The sequence below is a fragment of the Ascaphus truei genome, chromosome 6, assembly GCF_040206685.1.
Source record: "Ascaphus truei isolate aAscTru1 chromosome 6, aAscTru1.hap1, whole genome shotgun sequence".
NCBI classification, from domain to species: domain Eukaryota; kingdom Metazoa; phylum Chordata; class Amphibia; order Anura; family Ascaphidae; genus Ascaphus; species Ascaphus truei.
The window spans coordinates 22,014,604-22,031,606 of NC_134488.1; positions in this window are offsets into that span (position 1 = coordinate 22,014,604).

The following is a 17,003-nucleotide window of genomic DNA, read 5'->3' on the forward strand; positions in this document are numbered from 1 at the left end:
TAAAGGTCTTCAAGAGCTTATAATGCTCCCAATGGGTACAGAGACACTCTGCCAAGAGGGCTGAACAAGCTGCAGCCCCTAGGCATAGTTGTACCAGCCCCAACGGGTGGTCTGTTGCTGGCTCTCGCCTAGAAGGCCACATTGTGCCAGGCCACCCTGAAAAGAGGCTGATCAGAGGGAGGAGTACTAGGTCTGTACTACCACAGTTGTAAAGCCTCGGCATGTTCCTTGTGGGCCGAGATGGGCATCGCTAGGGAAGCTGCATAAAGAGTATGAGCCAAGGACTCACAATTGGAAATAAAAGATGACCGCTGAATACTAAATGTGAGACTGGCTACATGATAAAGCTGCTGTTTGACTGAATAAATTTCTTGCCGCCCATCGTGGCATTACCAACACACAGCCTACACGAAGCCATCACCCTGAATAAGGTAATGCATCCTGAGTAGCACTAATACAGACATTGATGTAAACACAGCTGGGCAGGGAGGGTTTCATAAAGAGCGGGTAATGTTCAATAGCTAATACAAACGTGATGACTCTCTGGTGTTGCACTGCTGTCATTACCAACCTGTCCATGCCCTGCAGTGATGAGTACAATTGATTAGTAACTAAGATACTTTCCTGCTGCAAGAACAATGGATTAAAAGCCTGCAAGTCTCAACAGCCAATACCAGATGATGTATAGAGAGCAAAGTCCTTGGCGCACTATCAAGTGCGTAAACCTGATATTTCAGTCCTGTTCAGGAGAGAAAGTTCGTAGAAATCCACAGTCTGGCCACTTGCTTCCCTTCTGATGTTGATATATCTGGAATCAGAGAAAACAAGAGACCATTGCGCAGTATCTCATGTGTATTGAAGCCTCAATCACACAGCTGCTAGGTACTTACATCTAGAAAATTGGAAGCAGGCCTTGAAAGGTATCTTTAAACCGGGGGTCTGTGTTGCTCGTGGGGTTATCTTAGGTTCTCCAATTGCAATACTCCCGCTCCACAGATGGCCGATTTGCCCAATAGTACAAAAAGATAAAATACCAAATAGTGTGGTACAGTACAGTTTAATAAAACATTAAAAAGATCAACAGTCAGTGCACTCACATGCTATATGATCTTGCTGCACGATTTACAACGTACCGTCCGCAAGCATGAGGAGGTGAGCCGTGGTGTGTAGGGAGGCTGGATCCCGCGTGTACCTCTTCCTTGCGGCCGCAAATCAGAGCGCTCTAGTGGTCTGACCCGGAAGTCTTTTTTTACTTCCGGTGTCTGCTGATAGAGCGCTCTCGGCCCCTGCGGTCCTGCCTGTGTGACTGCTGCTTATCACTCTCCCGGCTTATCTTCTGTTTAACGCCTGGGGCCCCCGACGCATACCATCTCCCTCCACCTGTCTGAAGAGAGACGAGTCGCTGACAGGGGTTAGTGGAGAGCGGGCTGCCCGGGATATAGCTACGTCCCTGATATAATTAGATTATAAGCTCTTGGGAGCAGGGACTCCTTTTCCTAAATGTTCATTTTATGGCTGAAGCACTTCTCCCATTATGTTTGTTATTTATATGATTGTCACGTATATTACGGGTGTGATGCGCTATGTACATTAATGGCACTAGATTATATATATATATATATATATATATATATATATATATATATACAGTGTTCGACAAACCTATACATTTGCTCGCCCCAGGCGAGTGGATTTAATCCCCGGGCGAGTAAATATTGGCCCAAGCAGCACACGTTTGGTACTAGGTGGCGAGTAGATTTTTTGGTGATTTGTCAACCACTGTGTGTATATATATATATATATATATACAGTGTTCGACAAACCTATACATTTGCTCGCCCCGGGCGAGTGGATTTAACCCCCGGGCGAGTAAATATTGGCCCAAGCAGCACACGTTTGGTACTAGGTGGCGAGTAGATTTTTTTGTGTGGCGAGTAGATTTTTTTGGTGATTTGTCAACCACTATATATATATATATATATATATATATATATATATATATATATATATATATATATATATATATATATATATATATATATATATAGAAATAAAGGTGCGTGTGTGATATTTTGTTAATTCTCTTATAGAGCTATTTATCACCTTGGACTTTGTGTGCTCACATTTTCTTTGGCGTTCGAGTTTTTCGCTACTTTTTATTACTTTCCAAGTGGACGCTAGATATATTCAGAATCTAGATTGAGAGCGAATATGTAGCTACAGAAAGTGAAAGGTGACTAATAAATTCATGGTTAGCCGCTGGGAGTGTGCCGGGATTAACACTAGTTCTCATTTTTTTTGTATGGAGCGAGCAAAGGGCTAATGAAAATACCTATCAATTTGGTACATGGGTTACTTTCCTAAAATATTAGTTTGGTATGTATTCAAATGTAAATAAAAAAAATATATGTTGGGTAATTGCGTTCAGTTGACTTGGAGTTACTAAAGAAAATGTGTCTGCAGCTACTTGAGTAGTGTGTATAGGAAATGCTGATATTTATGTCTGGACCAGCACTTATGCTACCTTATTAGTCTAAGAAGGTGCCGTTTTTCATTTAACCCCTATCCCAGTGTTTTTCAACGGGTTCCCTGGGCATCCCTAAAGAGTTCTCTGCAATTTTCAGGTCATTTGGAAAATTGTACCAAATACAGAAGAATTTACAATGCATCTGATCTCAGACACTCTAATAGAGGGTTGGGGTTCCTTAAACTGCATCTGCTCTCAGACTCGCTATTAGAGAGGGTTGGAGTTCCTTACAATGTATCTGATCTCAGACGCGCTATTAGAGAGTGTTGGGGTTCCTTACAATGCATCTGATCTCAGACTCGATATTAGAGAGGGTTGGGGTTCCTTACAATGTATCTGATCTCAGACGCGCTATTATAGAGGGCTGGGGTTCCTTACAATGCATCTAGTCTCAGACGCGCTATTAGAGAGGGTTGGTGTTCCTTACAATGCATCTGGTCTCAGACGCGCTATTAGAGAGGGTTGGGGTTCCTTACAATGCATCTGATCTCAGACGCGCTATTAGAGAGGGTTGGAGTTCCTTACAATGCGTCTGATCTCAGATGCGCTATTAGAGAGGGTTGGGGTTCCTTACAATGCATCTGATCTCAGACGCGCTATTAGAGAGGGTTGGGGTTCCTTACAATGCATCTGATCTCAGACTCGATATTAGAGAGGGTTGGGGTTCCTTACAATGTATCTGATCTCAGACGCGCTATTAGAGAGGGTTGGAGTTCCTTACAATGCATCTGATCTCAGACGCACTATTAGAGAGGGTTGGGGTTCCTTACAATGCATCTGGTCTCAGACGCGCTATTAGAGAGGGTTGGGGTTCCTTACAATGCATCTGATCTCATGCACTATTAGAGAGGGTTGGGGTTCCTTACAATGCATCTGATCTCAGACGCGCTATTAGAGAGGGTTGGAGTTCCTTACAATGCATCTGATCTCAGACGCGCTATTAGAGAGGGTTGGGTTCCTTACAATGTATCTTATGTCAGACGCGCTATTAGAGAGGGTTGGGGTTCCTTACAATGTATCTTATGTCAGAGGCGCTATTAGAGAGGGTTGGGTTCCTTACAATGTATCTTATGTCAGAGGCACTATTAGAGAGGGTTGGGGTTTCACCGAATTTCACAATAGTTATAAGGTTCCTGAAAAAAAAAAGTTAAAAAAATTAAAAAAAAACACTGCCCTATCCACTCCCATATTGTACCTGTAGTGGACTCTTCTGTCCAACCTCCTTGCTGACGAGGCTATGGTGCTGCTCCGTTGTTCTGACCATGCCACAGAGTAGCTGGCGTACGCCGAAAAAAGTGGGGAGAAGAAATTCTTAGAGGATTTTACTGCTGACCTTTTTGTCTACATTGAGGGGCGTGTATGCAGAGATGTTACAAAGGGGAGAATTAGTTCATTCTGGGCCATGTTTACAGAATGGTGCTATCAAATAAGACACCACGCAGCATTTTTAAACTAACGAGCCATATGTTGTCTTACAGAATTGCACTACCTGGGTAATATGGCTCTCAGTCCATTTAATTAGGATCTGGCGGCAAACCTGTTTTGTCTGCTCTCCTGCATTCTGTCTGACCGTTCTCTTTAGTGTAAGCATGATTGGGTATCAGCAAAAACTCAGCTGACTTACAACCTCTCTGTTGACTGCTGTGCATTTAACAACCTTGTACAATTCCTTTGGTGTCAGAAAGGCCTGCCGCAGAGTGCTATGCGTTGCAGGTCAATCTGGCAGCAAGGGGACTAAATCAGTAAATATGTCATTAAATAGGACATGAATTGAAGTGGTAACATTTACTGACATGAGGAATAATCTTCAGCTGCATTTTACGCTGGAGTCTCCCATAAATTTGCAAGTGCCCACAGCAATGAATCCGGGTGTCATGCAGACGTGAGGGGGGAGCGTCGGCAATCAATCTAACACTGGCTTATTGCATCTCCATTTATTGATCCTTATCTAGCAGGATATTAGCAGTGGTTGCCAAGGCAATGCTCACACGGCACTTTGGAAGGTCTCGGCAGTAAGCGGAGTATTGATTTCCGAGCAGAGAATGTGGATAATGTCTTTTTCAGCCCCTAGGGAGATATCTCAGAGAATGGAAATGATTTTTTTTTTTGCTGTGTGATTGTCCCGGTGCAATGTGACCCCAGAGCTTAGAAACTGCTCTCTCGTGTATACACCGTGCAGGCAGTAACAACGCTAGTGCTTTAGAATACCGGGCGCCTGATTCATTTAACGTGACGGTGGTATATACTGCTAATCGCCATCAACAGCGGCATAATGATTCAAATGATTCACCTCGGTATTTCTTCAGGTTTGACACTATTGTAGAAGGCCTGCAAACGGGAATACAAAACCAGGACTGCGTCATTATCCTGTTGTTGACTGCAATGGGGTTACCGCCTGTTCCCTGGTATGTGTATTAGATATTGGTCAGTAGTGCGTATATGCCATGCTTTATATAAATCTATGGAAACTCCCACATTACAAAAAAAAAGCATATTGAACTGATGTGCCTGTGTCACTACATATATTAGATATCATAATCCAAAATCGAACCTATACCATCATGGAAATGTACATACAGTACATACATACAACCCCTAATGCCATATTTTATTTTCAGTTTGTGTGGTATACAGGAAGGACGGTGTTGCAAATGAGGTGGCTACACATGTAGTTTGCCCCAATTAGTTCTCAGGTGAGTCCCAAGCGTGGGACTGCCCGACCCTCACCCAGAGCCACCTACACTCAAATTCACAGGGAGAGGCCAAACAGGTGGCAGGTCACCAGGGCGGAGAGGCAGAGATATAACAACACCAATTTCTACTAACAATATAAGCTGATTTTGGGAGCTTAGTGGCCCCTCCCCCCCAAGGTTTAAGCTTGCCCCTCCCCACTTTCCAAGTTGGCAGGTCAGTTTCATTTTTCTGTGTTATGACAGATCCAATGTGATCATTCTTCCTGTAATTATACAGATAAATAAGAATTTTAACTCGGGTAGTGTTAGGACCTGCTAACGGTCATGCCTTGAAGTGGCAGCAGGCTTAAGACGCTTTGGCCAAAGGGTTGAACTAAATGACCCTTTTTCAAGAGAATATATAGGTATTGCCCTGAGTATTTTTGTCACATTGGAAGTAGCTTTGGGCATCTTTGTTTGTTTTTTGTTGTATAACAATATAATTACCCTGGAATCGATTCATAAAAGCAACACAATTAAATTGATATGTTGAACAGCGTCAACAACAAATAAAGTGTCCATGTGGGTTGCGGTGCAATTCGGTGAGTTGTCTCTATGGTACTTATGGAGGCAGACTGCTATTTACCAGGATGTGATAGGTAGCCAATGGCTATAAGGAAATGCCCCAATCTCTGCCCAAGTACCCAGCGAGTAGAGCAGGGGTGGGCAAAATACGGGTTATGTGAGGTCCGCCAAATGATTCTATGTGGCCCGCCACAGGTAGGGACACCTCGCCACACCCACTCCGCAGGCTCTACTGTACCTATGTTGCAGGGCCTTACCCCGGCGGGGCTGCAACTTCCGCCATCACCGCCTGGGTGGGCCACCCTCTGCTGCTTCGTAAGGATCCGTACCAGAGGTAGGGGGCGGGGGGGTTTGGGGATGGAAAGAAGTGGGGGAGAGCAAAGGGTGGGGGGGAGAAAAAGACAAGGGGGGAAGAGAGGGAGAAGGGGGGCATGTAGGGGAGATGCAGGAGAGAGCATGTGGGGCAAAAGTTGGTGAGGACATACATTGTGTTTGGCCCGCGCAGCTTACCAAAGCTCGTGAAGTGGTCCGATAGCCAGGCTTACATTTACGAATGGTCAGTGGGTGATGCTGTATGAGCCCACTCTTTGTTGTAGATAGTTTTATAGTATGGCTTTGTTAACCAGCCTAATGCGGCTTCCTTCATAGTATATGTAGTGTTGACTGCTTGTGTCATGTGAGGACTTGCTGGCTGAATATGATCTCGGCTCCTGGACCCACTAGACTTCCCGCGGTGTGATAGTGGACGACTAGCTTCTCTGGACAGTGGACACCTGCATTGTACTGTTTACCATGTCACTTTACTTAACAAATGCACCTACAGCGATAGCCTGGTTACTTGTGAGTTATATGTTGTGCCAATCACTGTTACTATGGAACATTACCAAATGTGCAGGTTTGCCCCCCCCCTCTCCCCCCCTGAACAATGAAACGTTTTGAAGGATCACAGTGTTTATTAGCATATCCATCTACCTATATACCTCCCTATACAATCATTTGTAGAACACATAGATAGATACCTGGGATTGTAAGGACTGCACCATTCTATTCAGGCCCTCGGTAGACAGTTATACTGACTACACCACCTTACTTCCTACGACCTATAAAAAGGCACCTGTCCAGTCTTCCAGTGCTTCACAACAAGCTTGCTACCCTGGAGGCCGGTTGTCTTGGTCTCTGCTGCTTGGAAGCTCCCAGACTGACTACTGGCTATCTCAAAGACCTGGTATGGATTCTGGCTAGTCCACTTACTCTGCTGCTTGCTCCCTGCTTGATTGACCACTCTGCTGTTTGCCGCCTGCCCTGACTTTGGATCGCCTCACTCCCCCTTCTGCCTGCTCCTCCTTGATCTCCCCGCTGACCATTGCACCGCAGATCCGGACTCCTGGCTCCAGCTATCTGCGACAACCCCAGACTCTCCCTGTGGATTTCCCCTTAAAGTCCTGATAGGGATGTCTGGGAAATAACCTGATTTTTTTAATGTGCAAAGTACAGTACATTTCCAATTTCCTTTGACTTTTCAATTGCACGTCATCTTTTTGGGCTAGCAGTTCGAACTTTGGCCAAATTTTCTGCATTTATCTAGAACACGAACACACATGGGTAAGAGTAAAAAAGGATGGAGGGAGAGAATAAAAGAAGGGGGGGTTTAAGAGTAAAGAGGGAGGGGGTATAAGTGTAGCAGAGGAGGGAAGAGGAAAGTATGTAGCCCCCTTTGGGGACTACTGATTAGTATAAGGGGTTAATAGTCTTAAGGGGTTTACTGTGTGGGCTTACTCCTCGCCCCATCATGTGATGAAGGATGACTTGCTGAAAGGATAGCCACTCCCCAGTAGGTGCCATGACCAATGGTGTCGTCATAAGGAGATGGGAGGATATATATATCTCCCCTCAATGTTCTAGAATCAGGTTCCTTGGGAGTGGCAGTGGGAGAGGGCCTCACTGTGAGTTATGTAAATATGTTTGTGTATATTATATGTGCTAAGGATGTCTTGTCACCTTTTTTTTTTCAGTTAGGGAACGTGCCACATTCAGTTAGCGCGTATAGTAATGGCCCAAGATTGTTTTCATTCAGGAAGAGCAGTGAGCATGTGCTCAGCAGGGAGTCCTCAGAGTAGTGGCTCTGGGGCATAATTAGATTGGCCCGACTGGCAGGTCTTTGGTAAAATCCCGATCCAATAGGTATGGACGAGGTAGGCAGTACAGAGTGACAGGATACTGATCCCTAATAAGTAGAGTGTACTCCCACCACAGTGGCCCACTTAAAATGGGGCACTCTTGATGCTACACAGGAGATTGCCAATCAACCAATACTAAGGGACACAATTATAAGTACCTCCCCAGCATATCAGAGAGAGCTACCAAGGAGATGAAGCCTAAGTACCTCCCTAGTGTAGGAGGGAGAGCTACCAGGGGAAGAAGCATAGACTAACTATATTATTTCCCACCAGTTAATGTCTGAAAGGACGTACATTTCCTGGCGCGCATCCTTATTCTATTTGCAGATCCACGCCCAGCCTGCACCGACCCAGCACCCCGAGAAGGTGTGAGAGACTGAGCCCAGCCTGCACCGACCCAGCACCCCGAGAAGGTGTGAGAGACTGAGCCCAGCCTGCACCGACCCAGCCCCCCGAGAAAGTGTGAGAGACTGAGCCCAGCCTGCACCGACCCAGCACCCCGAGAAGGTGTGAGAGACTGAGCACTTACATGTGTGTGTATATTCAACTCGATGTGCACTCCTTTAGAGTTAGGCAAGAAGGGTTACAAGTAAAAGAGGACGGAGGGAGTTGGAGAGGGAGGAGGGTGGGAGGGGAGAGAGTAAAAGTGATTGAGGGGAGACATGGAGAGAAGAGTATGTAGAAGAGAAACCGGCACGGACACTAGCATGTTAGGGAGAAGCAGATGAGAAGAGAGTGGCTGCACTCTCTCGCTGCCATTTATTGCCAGTAGAAGTGAACACCATGCTGGACATGTACGCACAATTTTATCTACACATGTATCTTTTGTTTCCATTTCCTTATCTAACTTTGTTTGTTTATATACATCTCCCTTTTCTCTCTCTAAACTTTAAGTTAATATTTCACCTCTGCCTCTCTTCCTGTAGCTCACTTTCAATCTTACTGTCACACTCATTTTCACACACCATCTCACTATCTTTCTGTCCTTCTCCTCCCGTACTGTACTGTAGTATCTTGAAGTCTTTCAGCTCTTCCATCCACTTTCTGTGATAAACGAAGGGAGATCCCGAAGCAGGAAAAACGGAGCACGGCAGTTCCAAGAACTTCCAAGAACTTCCAAGAACTGCTGTGCTCCCATTTTCCTGCTTCTGGACCTCCCTTCGTTTTATCTATTGACTTGGATGCGCGCTTCAAAGGACAGCAACAACCAGAAATGTGAGTACGTCAATTCTTATACATGAAGAGGGACTTACAGTATATGCGCCAGGGGGATTTGCCTATTCGTGGGATATATGAAATCACAGTCGTTTTTCATACATGACAGCTGCTGGTTCTTTAAATACTCCGCAGAAGGCATGTCTTTAACCCTTTAATGAGCCCTGCAATCAAGCTGACCCTCTAACTCACTGGTTCATGTGTCCACTCTCCGACTAGAGATTTATCACGCATGTGTATGCAAGAATTTTACCTTAACTCTGATGTTGCGGACCCCAGTTCCACTTTCCAGCGATGTTCGCATCGCCCTTAGAACGGGACCCACCGCCTGCCCGGGGCCCTCCTGTACTCCCTTATTCACTGTATTTACTCCCTTATTTAGTCACTCTGTCTCTCCTTTACTACGAGCCCTAGCTGCACTTTTGATAATCCATTTTTACTCGTATTGTGCCTGTAATGGTTTGTTCCTGGTTGCATTTCTGTAAGCATATTGTGGGTTTAATATACGCAGCATTTGATTGCCTTTTTAAGGAAAAGTAATTACCTAAATTGCCGATATTGTTCTCCTGTGATCGATCGGCAAAGATCAGGTTCCCTGGGTTCACATTATGGCTGCCTGTAATCTATTCTGCAGTCGGTGGACCTCAACGACCACAATATAAGCTTGTATTACTAAGGGAAATGAAATTGTATATTGTTACAGCTTTCACCTCAGCCACAGTCTGCTCCTGGGAGCACTGCAACACTTTCCTGTCTGCGATAATTTGTTGCCAAAGCTGGTGCACAGCTGAGACGAGCGCAGGGCTCAAAAAGAGGTGTGCTATTGCAACGGCAGGATTCTCTGTACATTGAAACACATTAAAATATATATCATTAAGAGTTGGGATAACTGGTAAAAAAATATATACAGTAAGTATTATCTAATACTACAGAACTGATTTATAATAATATTAAAAAAAAGTCTAATCCTAACATACTGATTGTGACCTCTTCGGGACTCGGTCTTACTTTAGCTCCTGTTGTCATTTGCCTGTTTCACTTATCTCTAATATTATCTGTAATTTATTTACCTTATATCGTTGTAATTTTGTACAGCGCTGTTTTCCAATGTTGGCGCTATAGAAATAAAATATACATTTACTTATTACATTTACATTTTTTTTTTGTTGCTGTTTGTTTCCACTCCTGCTCTGTTTACGGCTTCATCTTTCTTCAAGGTCCTAACCGACTGTGACGGTAGGGGCAAAATGGCCAGCATATTAAGGGTTAAAGCCAACCATTGCCCCCATCCATCTGGATGGACCTGCAGGATTTCCCCTGCAAATCCATTTTATGTGGCTCATCTTGAGCCAGAACCCTGTGTTCTACTATGTATCACTGTATGTGTAATCCTGTATACTATGTATCTCTGTATGTGTAATCCTGTATACTATGTATCACTGTATGTGTAATCCTGTATACTATGTATCTCTGTATGTGTAATCCTGTATACTATGTATCACTGTATGTGTAATCCTGTATACTATGTATCTCTGTATGTGTAATCCTGTATACTATGTATCTCTGTATGTGTAATCCTGTATACTATGTATCTCTGTATGTGTAATCCTGTATACTATGTATCTCTGTATGTGTAATCCTGTATACTATGTATCTCTGTATGTGTAATCCTGTATACTATGTATCTCTGTATGTGTAATCCTGTATACTATGTATCTCTGTATGTGTAATCCTGTATACTATGTATCTCTGTATGTGTAATCCTGTATACTATGTATCTCTGTATGTGTAATCCTGTATACTATGTATCTCTGTATGTGTAATCCTGTATACTATGTATCTCTGTATGTGTAATCCTGTATACTATGTATCTCTGTATGTGTAATCCTGTATACTATGTATATCTGTATGTGTAATCCTGTATACTATGTATCTCTGAATGTGTAATCCTGTATACAATGTATCTCTGTATGTGTAATCCTGTATACTATGTATCTCTGTATGTGTAATCCTGTATACTATGTATCTCTGTATGTGTAATCCTGTATACAATGTATCTCTGTATGTGTAATCCTGTATACTATGTATCTCTGTATGTGTAATCCTGTATACTATGTATCTCTGTATGTGTAATCCTGTATACTATGTATCTCTGAATGTGTAATCCTGTATACAATGTATCTCTGTATGTGTAATCCTGTATACTATGTATCTCTGAATGTGTAATCCTGTATACAATGTATCTCTGTATGTGTAATCCTGTATACTATGTATCTCTGTATGTGTAATCCTGTATACTATGTTAACTATAGTGTATAGTATATGTATACTATAACCCTGTATACAATGTGTCTCTGTATGTGTAATCCTGTATACTATGTATCTCTGTATGTGTAATCCTGTATACTATGTGTCTCTGTATGTGTAATCCTGTATACTATGTATCTCTGTATGTGTAATCCTGTATACTATGTATCTCTGTATGTGTAATCCTGTATACTATGTATCTCTGTATGTGTAATCCTGTATACTATGTGTCTCTGTATGTGTAATCCTGTATACTATGTGTCTCTGTATGTGTAATCCTGTATACTATGTATCTCTGTATGTGTAATCCTGTATACTATGTATCTCTGTATGTGTAATCCTGTATACTATGTATCTCTGTATGTGTAATCCTGTATACTATGTATCTCTGTATGTGTAATCCTGTATACAATGTATCTCTGTATGTGTAATCCTGTATACTATGTATCTCTGTATGTGTAATCCTGTATACAATGTATCTCTGTATGTGTAATCCTGTATACAATGTATCTCTGTATGTGTAATCCTGTATACTATGTATCTCTGTATGTGTAATCCTGTATACAATGTATCTCTGTATGTGTAATCCTGTATACTATGTATCTCTGTATGTGTAATCCTGTATACTATGTATCTCTGTATGTGTAACCCTGTATACTATGTATCTCTGTATGTGTAACCCTGTATACTATGTATCTCTGTATGTGTAATCCTGTATACTATGTATCTCTGAATGTGTAATCCTGTATACTATGTATCTCTGTATGTGTAATCCTGTATACTATGTATCTCTGTATGTGTAATCCTGTATACTATGTATCTCTGTATGTGTAATCCTGTATACTATGTATCTCTGTATGTGTAATCCTGTATACTATGTATCTCTGTATGTGTAATCCTGTATACTATGTATCTCTGAATGTGTAATCCTGTATACTATGTATCTCTGTATGTGTAATCCTGTATACTATGTATCTCTGTATGTGTAATCCTGTATACTATGTATCTCTGTATGTGTAATCCTGTATACTATGTATCTCTGTATGTGTAATCCTGTATACTATGTATCTCTGTATGTGTAATCCTGTATACTATGTATCTCTGTATGTGTAATCATGTATACAATGTATCTCTGTATGTGTCATCCTGTATACAATGTATCTCTGTATGTGTAATCCTGTATACTATATATCTCTGTATGTGTAATCCTGTATACTATGTATCTCTGTATGTGTAATCCTGTATACTATGTATCTCTGTATGTGTAATCCTGTATACTATGTATCTCTGTATGTGTAATCCTGTATACTATGTATCTCTGTATGTGTAATCCTGTATACAATGTATCTCTGTATGTGTAATCCTGTATACTATGTATCTCTGTATGTGTAATCCTGTATACTATGTTAACTATAGTGTATAGTATATGTATACTATAACCCTGTATACTATGTATCTCTGAATGTGTAATCCTGTATACTATGTATCTCTGTATGTGTAATCCTGTATACTATGTATCTCTGTATGTGTAATCCTGTATACTATGTATCTCTGTATGTGTAATCCTGTATACTATGTATCTCTGTATGTGTAATCCTGTATACTATGTATCTCTGTATGTGTAATCCTGTATACTATGTATCTCTGAATGTGTAATCCTGTATACTATGTATCTCTGTATGTGTAATCCTGTATACTATGTATCTCTGTATGTGTAATCCTGTATACTATGTATCTCTGTATGTGTAATCCTGTATACTATGTATCTCTGTATGTGTAATCCTGTATACTATGTATCTCTGTATGTGTAATCCTGTATACTATGTATCTCTGTATGTGTAATCATGTATACAATGTATCTCTGTATGTGTCATCCTGTATACAATGTATCTCTGTATGTGTAATCCTGTATACTATATATCTCTGTATGTGTAATCCTGTATACTATGTATCTCTGTATGTGTAATCCTGTATACTATGTATCTCTGTATGTGTAATCCTGTATACTATGTATCTCTGTATGTGTAATCCTGTATACTATGTATCTCTGTATGTGTAATCCTGTATACAATGTATCTCTGTATGTGTAATCCTGTATACTATGTATCTCTGTATGTGTAATCCTGTATACTATGTATCTCTGTATGTGTAATCCTGTATACTATGTATCTCTGTATGTGTAATCCTGTATACTATGTATCTCTGTATGTGTAATCCTGTATACTATGTATCTCTGTATGTGTAATCCTGTATACTATGTATCTCTGTATGTGTAATCCTGTATACTATGTATCTCTGTATGTGTAATCCTGTATACTATGTATCTCTGTATGTGTAATCCTGTATACTATGTATCTCTGTATGTGTAATCCTGTATACTATGTATCTCTGTATGTGTAATCCTGTATACAATGTGTGCCTGTATTCTGCCTGTCATGCTTGGCGCGCTATATAAATGTATCTAGTTGTCCCTTTTTGGTGTGCTAGGTTGGTAATACACGTACGCGGCCTGCACGCCAAGGGAGTCAGGTTTTTGCTAGTCGAGAAGCGGGCGGTACGGGCACAAAGGGAAAGCGGGGATGGGCGATCCTCATGCCTGTAAGACCGTTGTCTGAACCAGCGAAGCACCGATCTCATTGGGAGATGGCCGACCAGGATTACAGTGGCTGGGTATGAGCCCTGTAGGTGCTGTTTTGATTGGTCGGTTTGTAATCCTCGCTCTCAGTTACACTCGCCCCTGGAAGTCGTCCTGGCCGCACCGTCACACCACCAGTCCAGATTGGCCAACACAGACAAGCCCACACGTTGTGATTGTTTCCCACACAGCATCTGCGCTGTGATTGGTTGTGACGCCGTTCTTTCCTATGGAGACAGGGAAACGATGTAAAGGGGAGACGATTTGAGCTCCACAGACTGGAGTTGTAAGATGACTTGGCTGGGGCCATGGGTCCGCATGCTAAGCGAACAGACTGCCTTAAGGCCGTGTTCGTGTGCGGGCGGGCGCGTGCGCTTGGAAGCGGGAGGGGGCGCGCGTTGCGTGAGAAATCAGTTAAGCTGACATGTCACGTGAGGTCCAATGAGGGCGAACCAGCTTTGTGACGTCACTAGGAACGCACCCCATGGCCTGTCCACCATGGCCAGGGAAAGCACCCGCTTTCCCTCAGCCTCCGCACAGGAGAAGGCACCATGGCCTCAGCCTCAGGGGTGAGCTTCGAGGGCCTTGCTGGAGACACCCCAAATGAGGCTTGGTGCAGATTTGAGTGGGAGATTCAAACTTGCACTATGACTCTTGAGATTGCCGCGGTATCTACGAGGAGCTTTGCCGGAGATACTGAAGCATGCGAGCAGGAGATTTGAAAGGGCTTTTTTGGTGAACTGCACCTCGAGGTCTGGGAGACCTGAAACCCCTCCAGATGTACAAGCCCTCCAAGGTAAGCCTACTGAAATGGCGCCCAGTACCTAGTTAGCTAGGATTCCCTCTTAATCCCGTTTGGGGGATGTAAGATTTGTTTTTTTGTGTGTGATTTGTGCTGTATTGGCTCCGACCAGAATAAATATGCTTTATTTCACTCCTGTGTCCTGCCTGGTGCTTTGATCCCGGTGAATTGTCCTGATCTCCTGTGACGCTGTCCTTCTCTTAGAATTCTATTGCTCTTAGCATGGGACCGTTCGTCCCTAAGCTCCGCTGCCTGAAACCCACATGGCGTCTTCCACCTGGAACCCAGGTAATCTTGGGTATTACACTTGTTTAGGTGTCATTTATTTATTTATAAAATATTTTACCAGGAAGTAATACATTGAGAGTTATTTGGCCTTAATCAGTAATACCAACAAAGCTCTGTGTCGCCATGAGATTTAAATCCAGTTCTTAACATAAATTCAGGACTATTGTGACCCAGAAGGCAGTGGGATTTCATGCTGGAAATAACAATTGGATGACATTTCACACACGGCTTCTCCATTTTGGCGTTATTTTTGTTAAATAAATCATGACACGGTGTAATATGTCATGTGTTGTTGTTCATCTGAGGTTGTATTGACCTAATTTTTAGACCTGCTAAGGAACAGATGATTGTTATTATGCCCTGATATGTAAAACCATAGAATTCAAAGAGGGTGCACTTTCTTTTTCACACATCTATGTATGTCTTTATTTATATGGCGCCATTGATTTACATAGCGCTTCACAGCAGTAATACACGTGACAATCATATAAATAACAAATACAAATAACACATAATGGGAATAAGCGCTTCAGAAATAAAAGTGAGATTTAGGAAAAGGAGTCCCTGCCCCGAAGAGCTTGCAATCTAATTTCACTGAATACAGGTCAACAGAGTGATATCGATCCCGTCCTGATTTTGTATTGCCATTTTCTGGTTTGTTACAGGTAGAAGGAGAAGCGATGTGGCGTTAGTTGGCATGTATGAGGTATGCTAGTTAAGTACTTAACTTAACAAAACACCCCAAAAAATGCATATTTCAAGAACTACAGAAAAAAAACTGTAATTAGTTTCATAGCAGCCGTAATGTTTGATTATATCAGATTTAGTAAATATGGCATTAATCCCTGTTGATGCACAGTTAATGTGCGGCCTTCCATTCACTTTAATATATATTGTTATCAACATATTAACAATAGTTTTTATATAAATATATATTTATGTTTATTTTTATTTTTTTATTATTATTTTTTAATGAACAGTTCTCCTTTGTTGGAGAAAGGGTGAAGAAAGAGGTGCGTGGTGTAATGTACAGTCTACTGCAGTTCCTTTTGAAAGCCCTCAGTGTGTCGCTAGACTTGAGTCTAACCACCCAGCAGTGAAAATTTTGTACGTTTTATTTTAGGAATGGGATAGTGCACAAGCTCCCTCTGGTGGAATGATCAGCGGATTGCAGTAATAATGATAATACACCTTTACTTTCTTCACGTCTCAGGGGCAGATCTTCGGCGGTCCAGAGCAATGTTTTATCGTGACGTTGCGTCCATTTAATGTATTGATCGTCGCAGAGATGATTGCGATGCCCTCGCATCAACCAGATTAAACATTGGATCGCTAACTTTAACCGGACGTCTGGCTTACTCATATGCAAATCACATGCTAATGAGCCGTTAGCATAACATCGCATATCCACAAAGCGCCGCTCACGTTAGCGCCTGGGAAGAACGTTACGAATATTAGGTCACATCAAATCCTGCCGTGTCTCACATCCCAGGACATACTTGAAAACGAGAGGTAACTCTCAATGTATTACTTCCTGGTAAAATATTTTATAAATAAATAAATGATTGTCATAGCATTATTTCTGGGAATAGCTTACAAGGACAAAGTGCGGGTCTTAAGTGCTACCCAAATTATTGTACTGAGTACAGGACTTAACCCTTTCATTGCATGTGCCATACAAAGATATATATTATGGATCATATAAATGTCTGGAACACAACAAGAGAGGCATAAAGGGTCATGAAGCTCATGTAATAAACTGGACACTAGTTTTCAGTGCTTGTAGTGAATGTCG